Genomic DNA, 22,244 nt, shown 5'->3' on the forward strand with positions numbered 1-22,244 from the left:
AACGAAGAAGCGCAAACATTTGCGGAATCTACCTTTTTTCGCGGATGAGACGCTCCCACATACTAATTTTAACAAGATACGGAGTGTCGCGCGAATAAACGTCAACGTCCGCATTGTTTATTTTTGCCATAAAATATTTTTCATATGTTAATTCCGCCGCTAGCGCGCGCAACATTGATGTATGCACTCTGCTGCGTTCGTACGTTGTGCACATGTAAAATTTATATGTAATCGATCGAAAGTGCGTGGATTTGCTACGTCGTATAAAAAATTAGTAAGTCACTGATTACTGCAAAAGGCAGAGATATGGTGAATACGACAAAAGGATGTAAAACATTTACAAAGAAGAATAAATGTGTTGAAAATATGATTGTATGTTTTCGTTTGATACAGGATACATCCTACGACTATCGCGTTATTATTTAATGTAACACGTGTTATTAATTATACCATCTCTCGAATATTAATCATATTTCTAATCTCAAAGGTGCGTTAGAATTTCCGAGAATGTTACACTTACGAGGAATGTAACCCCACATATTTTAGTTTGTAATTATATGCGCCTCTAAATGTAAAGTGTTGTAAGGACTCGTAATTTAAGGAATGCGCAAATTTAGAGCCAGTCGCGCACAGTAAATTCGCGGCGGGCAGAATAATGAGGACGATTGTCGCCGGCATAACTGGAAGGAAAAAAATCTTGGACGGCCAAACTTTGGTATTAATAGGGGAAATCCGGAATGCGTCCGACACTGGGAATATATCTCCGTACTCTTTCTTGCTCTTTCGTTCCAGCGGTGTAATTTTAAATTGCCGTGAATTTTATGGAAAACTCACTTTTACATATTTCGCCGTTTCTCTCGTTTGCTCTATGATTATATATCAAGTTTACGACATAACGAGCGACTTTTGGCAAAACATTCATTTTTCAGAATGTGATTTGTAAAATGCAACGTGTGAACACTTGAAACCCTTTGGCTTGTTCCTAATAAATGGAATGTTAGCATGTACGTTCTGAATAAATGTTCCTCATCTTCATAATTTCTCGGCGTCGATACGGGCGACTTTTACAAATGTCTCGGGCCGCATTTGCCGAACAAAGTAATTTAACACAAATTAACATAAATCACTCAAGTTTCGTTCGTGGTTATTCATTCACTCGCGCATTCGTCCACTGGCTGGACAGTTTGCCATCTCTCAACGAACCCTGGCCACCCATCAGTGTTACCCTCATCCGATCCGAGCCAACGGCCGATTACAACGTCCCAACAGAAATTTTCAATTTTCGATCTTTCCAGCCTGGGCTCTCGTACTTGTTCGAATAATTTCCAATCGATTGATTCCTTCCGCAATATCTTCGTCTTCCGTTTTGCGTCCACAGTGACGGATTTACAATTTTCGTTCGATCGTCGAACTGCAATACATTGCAAATGCTCGATCTGCTAACTGTCGATGAAGAGGATCGAATGTAACGCGTGATAACGAGATCAAGCATGTAACGCGAAAGAACTGGTCCCAATCTCTGTGTATAATCTGTACTGTATGCTAATCGATGACAACCTGAAAGATGCGAATTTATTTGATAATCTGAACAATTGTTCCTTTTCACAATTTTCTTCAGCATTGCATACAAGTATCATGATTCCGTTAAAACCCACACAATTTGTAACAAATGAAAGTGTAAAATTTTTTGTTATTTTTTGTTTAAATTCTGCAGCGTAAATGCTTGCGTCGTTTCTGACACAGAAACATTAAGAAACGTCTACAAAAAGAATGACAAAGAGATGCTAAAGATTTAGGGGTTGGTGAGGAAGCTCACAATTTATTTTTTTACCCGCACTCATCTCCGGGGAAGGCGCAGGCATGCGGGTGTCATTAACGCCAACCCCTTAACCGCTCCCCGCATGCGTCTCACGGCCGATCCTCGCTCTCTCTTCGCTTTATTAACCATTTGCGGCAAGCTGACCTCTCGCTATCCAATAACTGCACGGCCAGCCAGTCGTTTCCTTTTATTGTCTCGGATAAGACCAGGTGTAGCACCTTTCATTTGCAATGACGCGCACGTACACCGATCGGGTTTACGATACCCAAGATGCACCTTGCTCGCGATCTCGATACTACACTACTAAAAGCTACATTATGATCTTCTGAAAAGCTTTATCCGCAATTTTCGCCACGATACAGGAATATAATATTACATTATTGAAGTAGAGATGGGAATATATATTGATATGTATTGATCTCGCTTATATGTATAATTACTATATAATATGGTATAACGATTAAATCCTATTTAGCGAGGACGGTTGGAAGCCTCTGCAAATGATCTCGATTTCAAGACCGGTTGTATAGAGAACAGCAGTTATCTTTAACGAAACAAGTTTCTCTCCCATAAGCCAGCCCCCTATGTAAGATTCATGCGCATGATTTGAAATAAACGTCTGTACAGATGCGGATGCTGTAACATTTCTCGCGATTTTTCGCTCGTTCGAATCTGCACTTGCAACGTAAATTACATATTTTTGCGAAATTTATTGTAATTGTGATAAGGATAAAGGAATAAAATCACAATAAATTTTATGCTGGTATCCTTCCCCCCATTGATTTTGCCAAAAGTACCGCAATATTTCGACCCTCTAGTGCGGCGATCTTCAAAGGATCGGCGTCCTTCTGTGTGGCGTAAACGTGTAGACGTCTATCACGGAACGAGTTTTGAAATTGTGGACCACCGCGGACTCGTTTCTCCACAAAGCGACGCAACGGATGTCATATCTCGCCTAGGGAGAGAACTTGTTTCCTCGCGAGAACACGGCGCGGGACCGCAAGGGATGCTACATCTCGCGGGGATGCGTTATAAGCATAACTGGATCGCCCATCTCGTCCGTTGGGGGGCTGCGACTGGCGATTCAGTTTTTTGGAAGAAACCAGATGAACCGGTGCGGACCCCACCTGGACTGGAGGACCCCCAGCCGTTATTCAGGTTTTCATGCTTGTCCACCAAGTCCCTTTGATATTCAGATTCGACGTGATTCGCGTGATCGCAAGAATCACGAATCGCCTTTGGTGCTTTTACGTCTTCAGTGTTGTCGCGGTCGCGCTGGCAAAGAGATGAAACGCGGAGAGCTTTCCGGTGAGACAGAATATCCATTTCTGGCTGACAAAGAATTCTTTTCTGATCGTGCAAACTGATGTACAAAAGATGGACGCTTGTGTGTTAGGCTCTATCGCTCCGATTCGCGAGGTGAGTACAGACGCACACTCGTGTTATGTCAGATAGCTATGTATCAGCGTTAGAGTTGATTAAAGTTGCGGTGAAATAGCGACTCGTGTGTTTGAGAATTGTTAGAATTTGTCTGTTAATTGTATCTCGTGATTTCTGACCAAAATACATGACATACCGACACCAAGAGATGAAATAAAAATAATAAAGTTTCGCTGCAAACTATTTCACTGATGCACATGATATGACATATTGATACATAACATACAAATCTAAAATACATTAACGTATTATTTTTTTATCGTCGTTAAAATTATGTATAAAAGTATCTCTTCTTGATTATTGCTCTTTTTTGATTCTGATATTATTCGATTGAGACATCCTTAAAGCAGAAAAAGTGGAAATAGCATACACGAGTAAAGCGCTTAAAAAGGAAGGAAGACCGGCGTGCTAATAAATCGGTAAATCGCGAGTTAATTCCGTTACGTCGGGGTGATTCTGAGCGATTCGTTCGAATAAAAAAGGAAAAGGTTCGCGCGCGCAGGCCAGATGCAGGAAAAAGGAAGCAAACGCTGACGGGACGCTGGCGAGAGCGGCTTTAAAGTGATCTCGACGAGTGAGAAAAAAGGACACGTTGCGGGATGATGGAACGGCGAAACAAAAAGAGAAGAGTTCGAAGAATTCGATAAACCTCGAAGCAGCCTAAAGAGCTTAAATTCGGAAGCTACATCGCACGTCGCATTCTGCTCCTTTTTTGCTATTTACTATTACACATTTTGATGTGGCATTCGATATTTGGCGTCGTCGTGTTTGTGCAATGCAACGCGAGAGGATATTCTTAACACGTACAAATTGCCCGGATGAAAGCATTCCTATAAAACTAAACTGTGATAAATACAAAATGTGATAAATACAAACAAAAAAAAACGATAGCTGTTACTTCGAATTTATTTTGGAATGAGCTCATCCGTGGATAAAATATCATCAGATAAATAAATTTCCACCCTTACCCACTTTTTACGAATTGCGGTGAAAGGTTGGTTTTGAAAAAAAGAGCGTTGCTAATCCCGAAACTGCTGATCTGGCGATCAAACAGTATCGGCTGTCGATGTTCGCCCGACGCATTTTGAAAATGTAAAAGCAAACTCAAAGCTGGTCGGTGCTACGGCGCGAATTGCAACTAAACTAAACCGCGTTTCGTCCACCACCCCGGCTCGCCTCGTACCCTTCGTCCCCGATTCTCTCTATCGAACCCGCGTATTCTCCTGGCCTCTCCCTCTTTCTCTCTCTCTCGTTTCCATCCTCGCAAACCTGCGTATATATCGTACTTTCTCCACCCCCGACTCTCCCGCGGGAGAGCGGTTAAAACAAATGAGCGGGCAGTGCCGGCCTTAAATTAGCGCCGGCAGGGGTGGTTTTCACTTCTACCCTTAAATTAGGACTAAGCCTCGTGCCTCCAAGTTTCACGGTTTTGATCGGATGAGTTACCGCCGTTGAAAGTTACAACGACGGGGATTAACGTCCGCCTTGCTCGCGCCGAGGAATAGCGAATGTTGCGGCGAACGCTCGGAAAAATGAGAATCTAGCCTTATTATACCCTTATAGAGTACGTTGAATATCGCCGCGCGCGCAGGGCAAAATTTCAGGAAAGTTGGAATAATCTAGGTATTCTCGGAAGAAGCAGAATGTGATTATGATGTAGAACAAACGGCGACCATCGATTTTTACATAGCTAAAAGTTGCGGATAGCAACGTGAATAGCTAAAACTGGAAAAATTATCATTTTCCTCGTATAAGAGCTAATCCAGTAAAGTTGTGGAGGTCTGCTTCTTTTTTTACAATATCTGCATTCACAGTGTTGCAAACTGAGTTGGAAGTTGAGTTTATCGTCAATATAAACGTATACAAAAATCATCGATATAAACAAGACTACCAGAAAATGAGAAAGATCCGTTTCGCGAACGAACGAACGGATGGACGAACGAGCGAACGAACGAATGAACGGACGAACATCTCTGTATCCCGAGAAATTCTGTCACTCTCCAATTCGCCGCTGTACGCCCGATTTCGCGCGGTCGCGGAACTAATTGGCTAACCTTTCCATCCGCGAACCCCATTCCGCGCTAAAACGTGGCACGCCGTATCCGTGGAGGAAAGTTATCCCCTCTGACATCGAGACCAATCAACGGCGCGGTACGAACGAACGGAGACAGCAAGTCGGAAAAAGAGCGAGAGCAAGTTAGGCGAGCCAAGTGGGTGGTGGCGGGCGTTGAAATCAGTCGCGGAACCGCGCGTGGAATGGAATCGCGTTTAATCCAATAGCGGTCCTTAATAATCGAATAAAGCTAGGTCCGAGAAATCGCGTCTAAGCAGACTCCGGGATGAGATACCATCCAGGCGAAGGGAGGTGGGTGGCTGACGAAAGTGGGTGGTCGATGCGAGAGAAGGCGGCGGTGGCCACTAGGAAATTCAGCCACCCTCTCCCCCTTTTCCAGGAGCTCCCTTGGTGTACGTCGCGCGGCTCGGTCGCGGCCATGTTGCCAGAATTGCCACCACCTACCCCCTTTCTCCCTCTTAATATCCCACCGCCTAGTCATCTAGTCCTGCCGGGTCCGCTATGTAAATGTGAACCAACCCGACCCTCCCTCCTCGTCGACCCCCCATATACCTCGCCCCTCTTCTATCCCTTCGGCTCACCGGGCTCGTCGCCACCCCCCGCGAACTGCCTCCAACTAGCAGCCCCTAAATCTAAGTCTGCCGGAGCAGTACACTCTGAGTAGAAACCGTTACGTTTGGTTCGTTCAATTGTTCTATGGATGGAAAGAAGGTTTTCTTAATATCTCTACTCGAGAGAGAAAGAGAATGGAGAAGCTTCGAGGAAAAAGGAAGCTATTTTATTCGTATGAATTCGTATGAATTTAGACTCGACCTTAGCAATGGAGTAGATTCTAAATTTTGGCAACACTTTTAAAATAATTGTTGCTTTATGTAATCTGGTTTCACGGAACCAGAAATGAGGATGAAGTAAGAACATTCTTCAACATGAGCGTCCTCGAAGATTTAAACGGCGAGATGGACGCACCTTGGATGACTCTTATTCTTAAGCGTTACTCGAGAAAGATGAAAAAACTTCTCTGCGATGAAGGGTTGTATAAATCGTGGATAATTACTATTAACTCGAGGAGTTATTTAAGCAAGAGAGCCCCCTTCCTCCCACCCACCCCTACGACCAAGTAATGAAAGCATTACGTAACTCGGACTTCTCGTATTTGCCTTCAAGCAGTGTCCGCTGAAATTCATCGCGAGAAATGACCTCACATATTCTCGCCGGATAATAGAAGAACTTCTTCCGCCGCGGCCTTAATTAATTGCTTTAAAATCTCTCGTTTGACTTTTCCCAAGACTCTGCGCTGCGCAGCCCGGCAAACGGTACGGTATGTGCGCCCGTATCGTCGCTGCGCGTAATCACCGTTCGCTTCTCATCCGGCGCTCTCTTGCCGTAATTTCGTCGGGAAGGGTTGAGTCATTACGCCCAAAGAACTAACAGGAATTCCCAGATTGCTGCGAGACTGTGCTGCAACCCCTAACCCTGCTCCTCCTCCTTCTCTTTCTCCTCTTCCTCTTACCCGGCGCGTAGCCTCCGGTGTCCTGACAGTCCCGTTGGCTATTCTACCGGTATACGTATACCACGATCTACGTACGGTGTACGGAAGGGCGCCATTACCCCACGGCCAGCAAGTTCTAAGCGCGCTAAATAATGGCCGCTAGAAATTCAACGGGGGGGTCGAAACGCCCGTATGGCGCTACGAGTACTATCACAGCCATCGTGCTCCGGACTCGTGCGTGGTCCTACCGCCCTCGTGCACGCGAGCGCGCGTGTATGGGTGCGATCCTCGTTTCGTGCTCACCCTCGTCATCTACGTGGGAGTGAGTATTAATTTGGGCACGTAGTCCTTTTCCCCGGCGAGCTAAGAAAAATGCCTGCGCGTTGGGGAAGCTGGTCCGTTAGAATTTAATCTCACGTCATAGGAGAGGGACGGTGTGCTCATCGACGTGCACGCGCGCGCGTGTATTGGTTCGTACGTTGGCGATAGTGGACGAAGGTTGAAAGAGAACGCGGTGGCGGGAAAGGAGAACGTAAGAAAAATGCGCGGGGGAGTAGGAAAGACAGAGGACGGACGGGTGAGCTTTCGCGGAGAGGGTGAGAACACGTGGTAGCGGGGGTAACGTTTCCAAATCGCTTATATCCCGTGTACTATAACTCTCGAGCGAAGGTATGTGAGCAGGAGGGGGAGCGAAAGGGAGCGAGGGAGAAAGAGGGAGCGAAAGAAGGACGCGAAACGAATAGGAAGGAGGACCAGTGACGCTGGACCAGAGCGATATGTATATCGTGGGTGTAAAGTTGTAAAGTTAACGGGTGTCACGTACGCTTGTCGATTCTCTTTCCGCATTATTTTTTGGACGTTAAATCGTCAGGTGACTTTATCGTTCGATGCGCGTGTGTCAGCGACATCAAAGCGGCGATGTTGTTCGAGCAGCTGTACAAATATTGCCATTTTTTTTAATTATACGAATAAAAAAAATTATATATCGTTTCTCCCGTTCGTGTACCATAGTCTGCTTTGGAATTTGATTGAATAGAAATTAACAATATTTTTAAGAAATTAACAACCTACTATTCTTTCTCCACATAAGATGTGGAATCGGTCACGCCAGCGCCAGACGATTAAAAGACATCTAAAATATATTTCAGTCGAGCTTTTACGAGTTCTCGTTAGAAATTTGACTTTTCATCGTCGATTGATCGTGGATTACTCATGTCGACGTTTGATCGGTGTTCCTTGAATGGGACAACGGTGTACGGATAGCGCGCTCGAGCGTATACGTGGCGAAAGAAAGGGGAAAAGAAAGTGCAAAGGGAGAAAATTCGTCGAGGTGAGCGCCGAGAAAGTTACGGCGAACGCGCATTGTCCGTGTGGTCTTCGAGCGTTACACAAACACAATGAGACTAGGTTGAGCGTGGATTTAAGCGACTTGCGTGTTGGTTAGCTGGTTGTGAATCCGGGAGGACCGTCGGTGAGAGGAGAGAAAAGGGGCAGGCGGCGGGTGGCGGAGATGGGTTGAACGGCGGACGGTTCAGGGGGTGCGGCGGCGGCGGTGGCGGATGGCGGTGGCGATGGTCGGGGGTTGTCCCTTGCTAAGCCAGCGTTAAGGGTGGCTAGAGTAGGTACGTAGAGCTTACGGGACGTACCGCAGGGATGAGGGAACGCAGGCAAGAGAGACGGGACGGGGACGGCGAGAGAGCGAGAGAGTGACAATGTGGATTGGTGTGCGTGTTTGCAAGGGCCGAGAAACGCGTGCGAGGGAGAAAGAGAGAGAGAGAGAGAGAGAGAGAAAGAGAGGTCGAACCGAAATACAGAGAGAGCGAGCGAGAGAGAATGGGAGAAAGAGCGAGTAGGTCCGCCGTAGAAAGAGAAGGCGGTGGAGAATGTGGAGAACGAAGAGGAGTGCGGGTAAGCACAGAGTCCGTAGGTTGGCAGTCTTACAGATCAATAAAGCTAACCACCCACCCCCTCCCCCTTTTCCGAGGCCCACCACCCTTCGAACCACCCACCTAACCACCTTCCGCCATCTCCTCGTCCACCGTCTCCTCCGTCACCTCCACCCTCGGGCTGCCTCAAGAACAAACCCCAATATGTCTGACAACAATGCCCACCCGATGGATTAGACGCTTCCGCCGACACCACATGTAAACGCGTGCAAGTGTACCTGTATGGAGCGCTGCGTGTATGTGTGCGCATCTGCATACGCGTATGCGCGTGTAGGTACACGCTTTCCTTCTCGACGATGTTTTATTTCAGACGGAGTCTCGCTCACGTGAATGACATCGCGGTAACGCGCGCGCACGCCCACACACATGCACGCGCAAAGTCTTCCTCTTGCCGCAATTTTTTCCCTCCCCATACCCTTTTCTTCGTAATTCATCGAGGGTGTCCGTGATCTATTAAATTCTCCAAACGGGATGAATATTCATGCGCGATCTCCGGTAACGCGGCAAGCCTTTGCTTTCATCATTGTTAATTGACGCTGATTCCTTGACGTCCCTTATCGTGTACCGGTGCGCGCGATGCCCACCGGAAATTAGATTTAAAACGATCTGACCGCGTAACGACGTTGCGGCCATTTTTTATCCGGGTGATTGCCAGACGACGCGCCCTTATATTATTACCCTTCGGGATTTCGATCGCCAGGTTCGATTTCAGATGCGGCCATAAAGCGCTCGTAAACACTCTTAACCTGCAGCAAAACGCTGTCGGTTACAATGTTTCCACATTGCTTACGCGTGACTAAAAGATTATACGTCATGCCAATCGATACGTCATCATAAATCACGTTCCAAGACAATTGCAATTAAAAAAAAAAACTTTCTATCAAGTACTCCATCCATCAGCTGCGACCTTCAGCGGAAAAGAAACGCGCCGCGTGTCTGTCGCACATGCGGAAGGAAGGTACATTCAAACAGGTGCACGACGCTCGACTTCCGACAAAAAAGCTCTCCACGAGCTTCCTGAGAAAACAAGCGAGTCGCGTGTAGGACGCGTGCTTCCGTAATACGTAAAACGTGTTTGCATTTATCTCGCGACTCTTTATTCGACGCTTCTTACTCCAAGACGCGCAAGGGGCGCAACGTCACGCGAGTTTTTTCAGCCGAGGAAAAGAGATTAGTTCGTTCCGCATAAAGAACCTGCGCCACCGCTGAGAGAGCGAAAGGAGATCTGGCTGGCCAAAGGAATCCCACTTTCCCGCGCGTCGGGAGGTTGGGTAATTGCACGTACAATTTTTTTCCTCCGACTTTCCTTCCTTCGGAATTTTTCTCGGTTTTCCCTCGACACGGTCCGCATCCCTCGTAACTTGGCGTATACGCGACCGCCGTCGTCTCCGGATACACGTGGAGACCGCGCGTACGTGGCATAACGTATGTGTGGGTGTGTAGCGCGGTGGTGGGAGCCAAAGTTCACGGACTGAGTTCACCAACGTGCACACACATGCACGCGACGGCTCGACCCCTTTCAGAATATTTTCTCGGTTCTTTCTTGCGGACCCTCACCCTAAGCAGGACAACGTGGGGGGTAGCTTGAGGTCCTGGTAAGACCCCCCACCAGCGATGCTCCTTATTGATCGTCCTCCGACCCACCTCCCCAAGAGGGGCCACACACCATGGTGTGTGCTTTCTCCTTCTCCTTTATCCTCGCTTAGGTCCACCCCCGCGGCCACCCGCCCGCCTTTGTAGAACCCACCTACCAAAAACCACCCTATCTCCCGTCTCTCTTCTAACCTCGGCCCGGTATCAGCCCGGTCTCGCCCTCCCACCTTACTCGATAGTAACCCCCGGAACACAAAGAGCCAGCGTGATCCCCGGCGTCTGGACCACCACTACGGATAGTCCGGAAGCATAGTTGGACATCAGCTCCGACGACGCCAATTTACCAGCAATTTCGTTCCCGGGGAAAATTGATTGCGGTCTACAGAAATTCATAATTAGTTGGACGGGGCTGTCTGACATTCAAGCGCGGGAGCGTTCTCCAAACAGGAACTTAAGTATGATTAAACGTCGAGGTGGACGACGTTTCTCCGCATCGTGCGGGCAGAAGCACAATTGCGGGAGGAACGTGACAAAACGTCGCCATGCAAAACCCATCCTTTTAGACGCAGCTTTTGTTATTAAATAACGCTCACGATGATATGTGATATCTTTAACGCAATTAATGGCCAGTTGCCGGTGACTTGAGAAACGCAGACGTAAACGATCTCGTAATGCCCTAATGAGCTTCCGTGGATTGAGAAAATTCCAGCCACTCGACGGCGAGGTCTCGGAGGAGAAGGAGAGATCTCAATGAGAGAGTATCTCACGGAAGGTGCGTCGGGAAAGTCGGCAAAGTCGAACAGGTGCCGAGCACGTGGCCGATCGATGACCAGGCAGCGTGGTTTGTCTCCTTTTTTTCCAAGCGGGGCTTTTCCCGAAGAACCGCGCGCGGAACCGTTTTTCATTCATATTTCCATGGTCGTGACCCGTTCATCGAAGGCTGCAACGCCGCGTTGCAGAAATCGATGGCGCATCACGCGCTCCCTTCCTCCACCTCTTTTCCCGTCACGGGTGTTCCCCTAGGTCGGGGTTACATTTATATACTACCGCGTATATTTATGTACTTTTTTCGCCGCCATGCTGCATTTTATCAACACGTTCCGCTACGTGATCAAAGCGCAACCTAGAAGAATACATTTTACGGCTACCACGTATGGCAAGGCATGTATTAATTAGAGAGTTTGTCGTCGAGAGTTAAATTGATAATGAGAGATTACGTTGTGCTTATTAATTTTACACACAGGTGCCGGACGGCTAATTCGGACGGGGTGAGTTTCTCTGTCCTCGAGAAAATGGAATACGCAGGGATATGGATATTCGATGAAATAGGATAATCTGCGATGCGAACGGAACATTGCATATATTTTTATAACAAAGTGAATTAGTGGACAGATTATTCCCTAGACTGGGCTGGCATTCGCGCCGGCGAATTGTTTTCCTCCTTTTCTTTTCCAACATTTTACAGTCCGTCTACTCGAGGGACAATAAAAATTGCACAATTCAACGTGATATCACTCTGCGCGATACAACTGAGAAATTTTGCCCAATAAAATTGTTGCCCGCACGAAACGGGTATTGAACAATGAAAATATATAATGAAAATATTCTAGGCAAACAGCAGTTATGATTGTTGTGCAATTGCTGCGATAGCGTGACATTAAAGAAAGGCAAATGTTAACGCTGCATAACATTTTTAAGCGGACCGTCGAAATAAATTTGTTACAATTGCGATAACGATGTTGTCTATTATTTAAAAGCGCTCGATTTGTTATCGCACTGAGAACCGAACCCGAGAACGAAATAATCTATGGGCGACCACATGTTGCGCCAGAAATTTCTTTTCTCTGAAAACAATCCTTGCGATTGGATACTCGAGATAATAAAATTAACCAACACCAGTAGAAAAATATACATACCGCGATATTTAATATGTATCGCGAGGAAAAATAAGTGCGGTTGTGGACAGCAATTTAGCGCATGTTATTGATTCGTCGAGTACAGCAATGTTTCAAACGTTGACGTAAAATTGTTATTGCAACGCAAGATAGTTCGGCATGGAGTGAATCAACTCGTAAAGCACACAGAACTGCAGAAAGATATCCGGAAGAGGAGCAGACTCGGAGGACAATACATCTACATTCTCTCGGTCAAGTTGGACCCACAATGATCTACGAGGAGCAATTTGGGGATGACGGAGGTTGTGTAGCCGTGGCAGCTCCAGTCTATCGGAGATATCCGATCAGCGCAACAGCTGATGGCTCGCGTATCTATCGATCCATCGTGTGCCATCGATATTGTAATAGTTTGCTAATAGTCCGACGATTGTTCGACCATTGACGCGACCTGTAAGCGGACACTGAGCTGGTCTCGATCAGCGGCGGCGCGGTGTGAGCAAGGAAGAGAGTGCGGCAATCACAGAGAGAGAGAGAGAGAGAGAGAGAGGAAGAGAGAGAGAAGGAGGGAGAAAGATAGAGTGGAAGAACGATCGAATGCCCGCGGAAATTTTAACGCTCTATAACATGCGGTAAACTCGATTATCCGCGGCTACGAATTCCCACTTTTTGTTCTCCTTCCACGCCGGATACGTACGTTTTCCGTGTTGCACGCGCCCGTATATGTGGCGTAACGTGTGAACAGTGAATAATGCCTCTATTTGTCGAGTTCGACTTTGCTGCCGCAGCGCCGGAAGTGTCGTCCAATTTTGTTGTCAAACCGATTCTCTTTGGTCGCCAGTTTTCGCGCTAATTGCTCCATTACCACCGGCAATTTCGGCCAATATTTTCTTCACGAGTTGGAATAAAATACCGCGTTACGATTAGCGAACGATACTCGATCGTTGTCGCCGTGCCGACGGCGACGTCGTCTCGGTTTCACCTTCCGATACGGGACGGCGCATTAATATTGCATCACGGTTTAATGCAAATAAGATACGTTTCAGGATGTTAATGCGCCAAAGGTGGAAGCAAGAAGCGCTAATTATATACACGTTAAATGTGCATGCATCTAAATAATTTATAAGCGGCGCACTTACTTTTTAATATTAAACGCTCTAGTTTTCCCAACACAGATATTTTATCTCCCGTTGCAGGTAGGAAGCGCGTATCTAACCGCGATACTCTTCATTAATATTAATAATCCGCCGATTAATGTACATCACGTGTATCAAAAAAGATGAAACTCGGACACGTGCGCGATCCTATCGACAGAATCCTGATTGAATGCATTGATTGATGACTATATTTTTCCTCGATTACGCTCCGATTAATCGGTGAGTCTTTCTTTCCGCTTCATAAGGCATCGTGTCGAGCTCCGATCTTGGGCGGATCCCTGGTCTTTGTAAGCACGTGTAAACACTTTTTACCGACGCCATTAACGATGACCATGCGGTCATCGTGGACTCTGGAGAAAGGCGGATCGTGTATCCTCAAACAGTTACCCTTTCTTCTTTATTTCCCCCCGATTGGCCCTAATTATGTTTGCGCTTCTGAGTACGGACTCGCTTTTTTCTTCTAATTAGTCACACGGTTAATCATCACCCTTGAGCGCACGTCTGGCACGTCTGGCCTCGTCTATCGAGGAAAGCTAGCTGTGAAAGCTTGATCGGAGCGAGTAATTTATTCGATTAATTCGTCCCCTCTCCCCCCTGCCCCCGTTTTCTCGTCGCGTTACATCGCGGCGGACAAAAGGATCAAATAAAACAATCGTCTCAGGATACTTTGCAAAATCTTTCGTCGCGTACGTGGTGGGAAAAGAGAATGAATCCTCGTTGTCTTTGTCATCTCGCGTACCGTCGTGCGCGCAAAAGCGAGAGTGCTGAATTTCAGTTTGTCTCGCAGCTCGCAGAAAAGGGAAATCCACGACGCCTCTATTTTCCGCGTACGCGTACTTGCCGTTTGTAACGCACGTGAACATTTATCGATGCATTCGCGCGATGTTATGGTTTTTCGGGTGAGGGAGGAGGGGGAGGGGTGTGCGTCGATTCCGCGTGCGGAAAATACGGTGCGCGCGGTCAGGGCCGTGCGAAAGGTGATGCAGTCGCGTTACAAGCGCATCGGTGCGGCATGTGGATGCTGCTGGTCGATGCACCGTAGGAGGTCGAAGTACCGTACACTGTATGCGTGTGCGGCACGCGCAATGAAAAAGAGCGAATCCGAAATCGCGTTTGCGCCGCCGCGCGACGCGGCACAGCGCGTCGACCAGCGGTGAAGTAACAGCTGTTTTCGTGTGTCGCGACGCGACGCGGAGGAGCGAAAAAAAAGAGGGTGGAAAGAGGGAAAGGGAACGGGATGAGGAGAGAGAAAAGCAACAATCGAAACCGTGTCGGGCAACGGCCGTGGCCGGTGCAGTCCGTATAAAGCAGTCCACAATAAAAATCGACGTTGTTTCAATGTCACGAATATTTCCCGTTGCTCCTTTTTATCCATTTTCGGCTACAACGTGTCTTATAATGGGCACTGCGAGTGATGTGAAAACTGGCGAAAATGGAAAAGGTCCACTCCTAAGGGTGCTAATTAGGGAAAATTGTCATAATTTAGGTGGCGCTCGCAAGAGTAGGAACGGACGTTACAAAGACGCTCGAACCTTACTATCGCTTATTATCAGATGTAAGAATTTGATTGATTGATATACCTTTCTCTCGATACAATTTCTACGAAATTAAAAGTAACATAAATCTCGTTTATCTGTACGATTGCTCAACAAGAATTGATAGAAAAATTGGGAGATTATTCAGAGCGTTAATCTACAGAGATATTTATCGATTCAAATATAACACAACAGGAGAGGGGGAAAGACCATGTTTAATTAGCTTATCGTTTCGTAATTATCTATAATGCAAAGTTAATCTTGTCAAAAAATAAAAATGTCAAGTAATTAACACATTTTTTAAGACGACTGATGTAGTTCAAAAAGCAACGCTACATAGATAATTAATGTATTTAGATTATTTTTTAAACATTGTGGCAGAAATTTTTGATAGAGATATCGAGCACGCCGCTAGATTTTATCGACGACTGATTTACAGCGAGTGCAATCGACACAAATCTAATTTCTGTTACGCAGTACGATCGTATTTAGTCACGAACGGTCTTGATTTTATCGAATGGAATGTCTCTTTCAATCGTACTCTTCATAAATCATCGTATCGAAATCGATTAAAAACCATTAATCGCATTGATCCACTTTGTGATCCTGAAGAAATAGATCAAAGTATTTCTCAAACAGATCAAACTGTTCTTTATTTTTTACGCCTCTTGTGCAGAATTTATCAGTCGTGAATGCAGAAAGAAGCGCTTTTCTTGCGTCGCGCGTGCATATCGGCTGAATTTCATTTGACATTTGTATAAATAAAGAATAGCCGCGCACGCAGAAAAGTTAAGCGAAATATCATCCGCAGCATTCAGAGGCAACTAGAATTTCTTTCGCCATCAAACTGAGCATAAAGTTAATCTCGCGAATGCATGTGCGAAACTCTGGTAATAGTCGGTATATAGTACGCGCTATCGAGACTACACGCAGCAAACATACAACGTAAACTCGTTGGGGCGGTGCGGCCCAAGCGGTATGGCGGGCACGTAAAAGTCGCGGAAAGTCATTCCCCATATTTCACACGCATTTTCCGAAAAGTACACTTTGCTGATCACGTAGACGCGATCGGGCAACTCTAGTTTCGTGCTCATGGTCGCCCTCGGGGGCTAGATCGGGCGGCCGGTGGTAGGTCTCGCGGGAGGGACGGGTGAAAATAGGTAAGGGGGAAGGAAGGCGAGTACAAGGACCGCGGGTGAGCAGAAAGGGGTGTGCGCGGGGGGCAGGGGGAGCAGGATAGGTAGTTGAGCGCGGTGAGGGGGCTCGGTAGTTCCTGGGGCAAGGAGGCGAGGGTCAGTGGGGCGACAGGGGGTGCGTTAAGCCACACCCGCAAAAACAGCCCCCTGCAGCTCCGGCAGCGACCGAGCGCATCGACCGACCAGTTTCCCCACCATCAGCACCGCACACAACGCAAGCGACAAGTTCGACTCGGTTTGCAAAAGCTTCTCGAGGATAGCAGCTAGTTCAGCGCGCGGCTACCCATCGCTCGCTCTAGCTCGTCGATCCTCTTTCACGACACCACGGGCGCTGTACATAGGTACTCTCTCTCTCTCTCTCTCTCTCGCTTCCTATCACCTAGCACAGTTTACCAATAGCACCCCGTTTGCACCTGCTGCCTGTGCAAACGCGCACACCTATCTGGTAGGTGCAATTTCGTAGAGTTTCTAGAGCCCCCAGCTTCGAGACGGAGATGCCTAACTCAACGCGTCTCGCATTTGAAATAATTGTTGAAACGAAAATTATGACCTCTTCTCGTATGAAGCATCCGCGGGGATTAAAATTGATTTAAGAATTATTCCAGCATTTTGTACGCCTAAGAATTCTAATATCCCATTCCGTTGTCACGAAGGGGTTGATATCCCTACTCTCCGTAATTTCGCTCCGTCTCCCTCGTTCTCATTTCCTCTTATCTGTCGATCTCCCCACTCTGGAAGCTCCTTCTTCGAACCCTCAGATGCCACCCCCAACATTACCGTCGCCACTAACATCGCGCGACCATCTCCACCTCCACCGTCCCCTGCGACTTCACCCTCCTTCGACAATACCGCGCGCATCCTTTCGCGCAGGCGACGAAGAAAAGTGCGAAAAGCTCGGCTTTTTGCGCGCGAAAACTTTTCAAACTACTCCGCAACCACCCACGCCAGCGCACTCGTAGAAGGGATGAAAGTTTTTAAATCGGGGGATGGGGACACGTATGCTTTTAGCTTAAGGAATTCCTTACGCCCTCGACTCGCAAAACTTTCCTGGGTACGACAGAAAATGGCATTTTCACTATGAGAGGACTTTCTGCAAATAAATAACGAAGCTACCGGGTGTCTGCGAAATGGCCGGGCAAACTTGTGCAAAGTTTTTTTAGACGTTTAAGTAAGTTTAAACGAAACGGCTCGTGGGTACCGCGTGTAGCATATTTGGCAGATGAGAAAAGTTTCCAATTATAAATAGCGTTTTATGAATAACATTTTATGGATTTTTATGCAGCTTTGACATTAAGCAGTTAATAATAGCGTGCTTTATTTCGCCGCGTGAATGAAAGTAAGGCATTCGATAGAATTGTGCTTCTTGTAATTGACAGAATAAAGTGTAACGCAAATATAAATTATTTTCGCATTACGATAAATTGTTGCGTAATTTTAAAAGGCTCGACATCCTTCGTTCCGTCAGACGTTTAGTCTGAGTCATGTACCTGTCAGGAGTGGAAATGTCATAGCGAAGGGTAAATGTGACGCGAAAGGGCGGATCCATAGGCGTAGTCATACAGCTAGCAAGGGAGGGCTTTAATTAAGGCAAGTAGAGAAAAGAAAAATCCTCAGGGAATTTATAGAGGTCGGCAGCCGCGCCGGGTGTTAAGGGACCGAAGGGAATGGAGGACCCCGCTTGAGACGGGGTCGGTGCTGAACTCGAAGGACCGGCCCTTGGTAATTTAGACCTTCGAAACGACTCTACGGCCCGTAAAAGGCTAAATGCGAAGCAGACTTTACTGCGTTAATTTCTTTAGACAATTGAAAGGCCAGTCTACCAGTTGTACTATTGCTTTCAAGGATTTCTTCCCCCTTAAATTCGGCTGACATTATCGTAATCATGTGTATCAAGTATTAAAGTGAGGTACTTGGCACAAGGTATTCCCATAAAAATGCGAAATGGCGAATTTTAAATGAAAACGTGTGCGTTTGTGTGTTTACCGTCCCAGGTATTACTTTATTTGACAATTTACCGAAAATGGAGCTTCATAAAATATAACGTTTTCCCGATTCCGAGCGCGCCGGTCCGGGCATGCTACCTTTCAGACTTCGATCGCTATTCAGCGCGGCTCGTTCACCTTTTTACGCGAGTCAGAATCCCGAGAGAATTTTCCTCGGTGCGGCTCTATTAGTGCGCCGAATAATGATGAGTTTAAACATGGCGTCGTCGTGCCGGGGTACATATAGAGGCGGCTGCGACCGTAGTAGGTAGCTCGCTCGGATTAACTTGGCTCGTTGATGAGGTGATTAAACGTTGATTAAATGCAGACTAAATTACAGTCAAAAATATCGATCCTCCTTGCCTTGACTCGAGCCTCATCTTTCGCCGTAGCGCGAATCGCCTCGCCCTTCATCCCTCTCGGTCACCTTTCAGACCCGCCGTAATCACGGTTATCTTATTCGGTCCTAATGGAATTAGACCGCCGCTTTGATACAGTTGCGTTTCCTGGCGAATAATTACGAGATTGCCCAACGACCAACGAACGTTGGTCCTTCTCTCTGTGCACAACATAGGAAGAGCGAGAGTAAGTTTTAGCCGGTTCCAATCATCTGGATGTATCAAATCTCTCTTTCTCTTTCTGGTAGCGCCGTTGTGCCGCGCTGAATTTGTCGCGGTTTCGCGATCGTGCGCTTTTCGCCGATGCTGGCAGCCAGAACGTTACTGTCGTACAAGTGCAACCTGGCCACGCGCAATTACGAGCTCATTAACGGTGGACGGCGTGTGGCGCTTTTCACTGGTCGCCGCGACGCGAACGCGATTTCACGCTCGTGCACGGCGCGCCGTGAATACACGGATACGAGGCGTATATAAAACGCGCCTATAAACCGCTCGTACCCGCACACCCATCCCCGACCTGCACCCGTCTGCGATCTCGCGTCCCCGTACAAGGCGGTTTACGTGGTGGTGCTGGCGGTGTTGGTGGTGGTGGGCGACGGCGACTTTTAATCAATCCGATTATTGTCAGGAGGATTGGCATCGTTCCTTCACTCGTTCCTATATGTACGTGTATTAACGTTTGACCTCGCATACTCCCGTTGCACCCCCTTCCAGCCACCTTCCGGAGCAACTCTCTTTTTCGCTCGCTCGCTGGTTTATGCTCGGCGGCTTTGCTCTCGTTTCCTGCATTTAATAGATCCGTCATATATATGTATATGATATGTATGTGTGTGTGTATGTGTGTAATCTAGACATTTATGCACATGTACGCGGGAAGCGGACGACGATTCCTCGATCGACCTTAATTGACTCGTCGCACCGACTGCATTTTCTTTTATTTTTGCCCCGTACCGCGCCTCTACTACGTTTCCCACCTTCCTTTTCAATATCATCGATGAAGCCAGAGTTCTACTTGTGTGCCGCTTAACGGGTAATCCCATGGAAACACGCGACGACGACGGGGACCATAGAACTTGGAATAAAAATAACTTTGATAAGGCAGAGACATTTGCCGAGCGGATAAAGTTCCTGCTTGAAAGCTGATCAATCTTCGGACAGTACTTAATGGCTCGTAATTAATGTGATGTATATCTAGAATCCTGAATAATGAATGTCACGAAGAATGAAAGCTTAAAAATTTGATAAACGTTCTCGTTTAGAAGGCAATGACGGATATATTGAAAATATCTATATTTTTATGAATGCTTATAGCAATACGATGAATTAGCATTTTTTATCTAGATTAAACATTTAAAAAATGTCGTATCTTTCATGTATGTCACTTATCTTGAGCACAGTGCAATCTTATCACGAAAGCAATAATCCCTAGCAATAATCTGAAACATTCCATCGTTTGATCAGAAACAGATCGTTTCTTACTGCTGATTCCGTTTCTGATCAGACCAAGAGTATGCGTAAGAAAAAGGCGAGGAACCCGCGACACATTCCGCAAATTATTCGTATGGGTCTAGCTGCGTACTTAGAAACCGGCCAACGTGCAAATCGCCTGGACGCGCGTACACGCACGCATACACGTGCACGTAAAGAAGTGGACAGCCTGGCCCTGACACTCAGAAGCACCATCAGTTATATAGAGGCCGCCGACTGGACCACCACCACTATCATCCCTGATACCACCATTACGAAACGCCGCCACCTCCCCCGTAACACATGGCGACGGCTATACGCGGAGGACGGGTCGCGGCGGGGTGGCGAACGGGGACGGGTTTTTTAAATCTAGCCATCAAGGATCCATCCTGGCCTGGCTGAATGCCCGCGCGCCACACATCGAAAGCGATCTAACGCGACCGCGCGTATTTGTCGGCTGCCCATTATCCTCCTCGAAATTCAATTACTGGTACGAGCGCGAAACCTATTTTTGCGCCGCTCCCACGAACATTGTTCCTTACATCCTAAGATGTTATAAGTTCAGCACGTTTCTCTTCTATTCCATTTCTCCTTATTTTAATGGATAAATTTACTTTTTATCTTTTTCTCGCATCATTTATCATTTGCATTTCCTCCTTTTGCTAAACTCGTCAATAATGGAGAAAACGAACATCTTACTCGCACTTGATCGTCCCACTTCGAATGTCATTCCTCATCCATTGATTCCGGGCAGTCTTTCACGATTGAATCGAGGAGTTCTTCATTTTTCGTCGACAATTACGTAACACCGCAACGCCATTGTATTTGCACAATTAAAAATAATTATATCTCACCGCGTTCTCTTCTTCCCAGTCAAGTTCAAAGTGTAGTCGGGGCTTTTCCCTTTGTTTGACGCGGTGCACGCGCTGCACGCGAAAAAAGGGCACGCGTCCCTTGTTATCGTGGCGCGTAGCTATTCATTAATTAAATGTAAAGCATATGTAAAACGCATGACATAAAAATATAATTGCGCAACGTGGACGACCGCTACTTTATAAATTTGTCGATCGCTCATTATTCCCGTCGAAATTCAATTGCGGACGCGAACGTGACGCCTGTTTTTCTGACAATCTCTGCACGAATCGATTTGTTTTCACGGTGAAACTTGTTTCACATTATTTATTTGCATCACTCGTCTCGTCTCTTTTACTCTTTGTCGCACGTTCATTGGAACTTATCAATTATACTTCTTTCTTACGCTCACCTTGCACTATTTGCAAATTCTATGGAGCTCTGTTCCTTGTTCTTCTTTTTTTTTATTTATTCTGCATTTATTCTTATCAGTCTCGTATGGTGTATTCGTGACACATAAACACAAAAAGGTAAAACTCTCTTTGACATACTTTCGTTGTAATGCAGATTACATATTGTCCGAGTGGATTATAAATAGGACGTTATTAAAAAATTTGCGGCAATCTATATTACAGCTCTTTTTTTGTATAAAATCGCCATTATAATAACAACGATGCTATTAATAAAGATGATTCGATAAATTATTTTCGTTCTCGTTTTTATCATGTTTTGCATGTTTTATTCCCCTGCGCATCACATTTTTCCCATGAGACTTCAGGAGCTCTTGTTCCTGCGCCGTCTCGAATGGTGATCCTTTTTTGCGAAAACAAGAATTTTTTTCTGATTAATCGAGAGTCGATCGACCGTACTGTGCATTCGCGAAAGCCCGTATTGTTTATTCTACGATTGGTAGACGCGATTGAAATCTTTCTCTCCTGTCGACCTTTGTTCCTCGTCTCTTTCGCGATTCAGAATGTCCAGCCACAGCTGCAACCGTCCATTTAAAATATCACGTTCTTCGAGTAAATTGTTGGGATCTCCTCAAGTGCTCCGTACTTTCATTCGGACGCACAAATTACATGTGTAGAGATAAGACAAGTAACAGCTACTGAAAAAGCATTCCGTGCAAGAGATTTAATTTAATTCGATACAAGCATTTACGCGAATAATGGCAACGCGGAACATAGACGCGAATTTTGAATCATCCTGCGTGATATCGAAGCTGCAATTACGGGGATTAACGTTCCCACGAAAGTAATTCTAGGAAGCCAACTGTTTAGTATTTGAACGCAGATAAAACTACTCGTATGCATAATTGCAGATAGCTCGACACAGCGTTATATAGGGGTAATCATAAATTTTCCGCGCTACGCGGCGATATCGCTCCATATAGATTAAAGTAAA

This window comes from Ooceraea biroi, chromosome 1 (genome assembly GCF_003672135.1).
Source record: "Ooceraea biroi isolate clonal line C1 chromosome 1, Obir_v5.4, whole genome shotgun sequence".
Taxonomy (NCBI): Eukaryota; Metazoa; Arthropoda; class Insecta; order Hymenoptera; family Formicidae; genus Ooceraea; species Ooceraea biroi.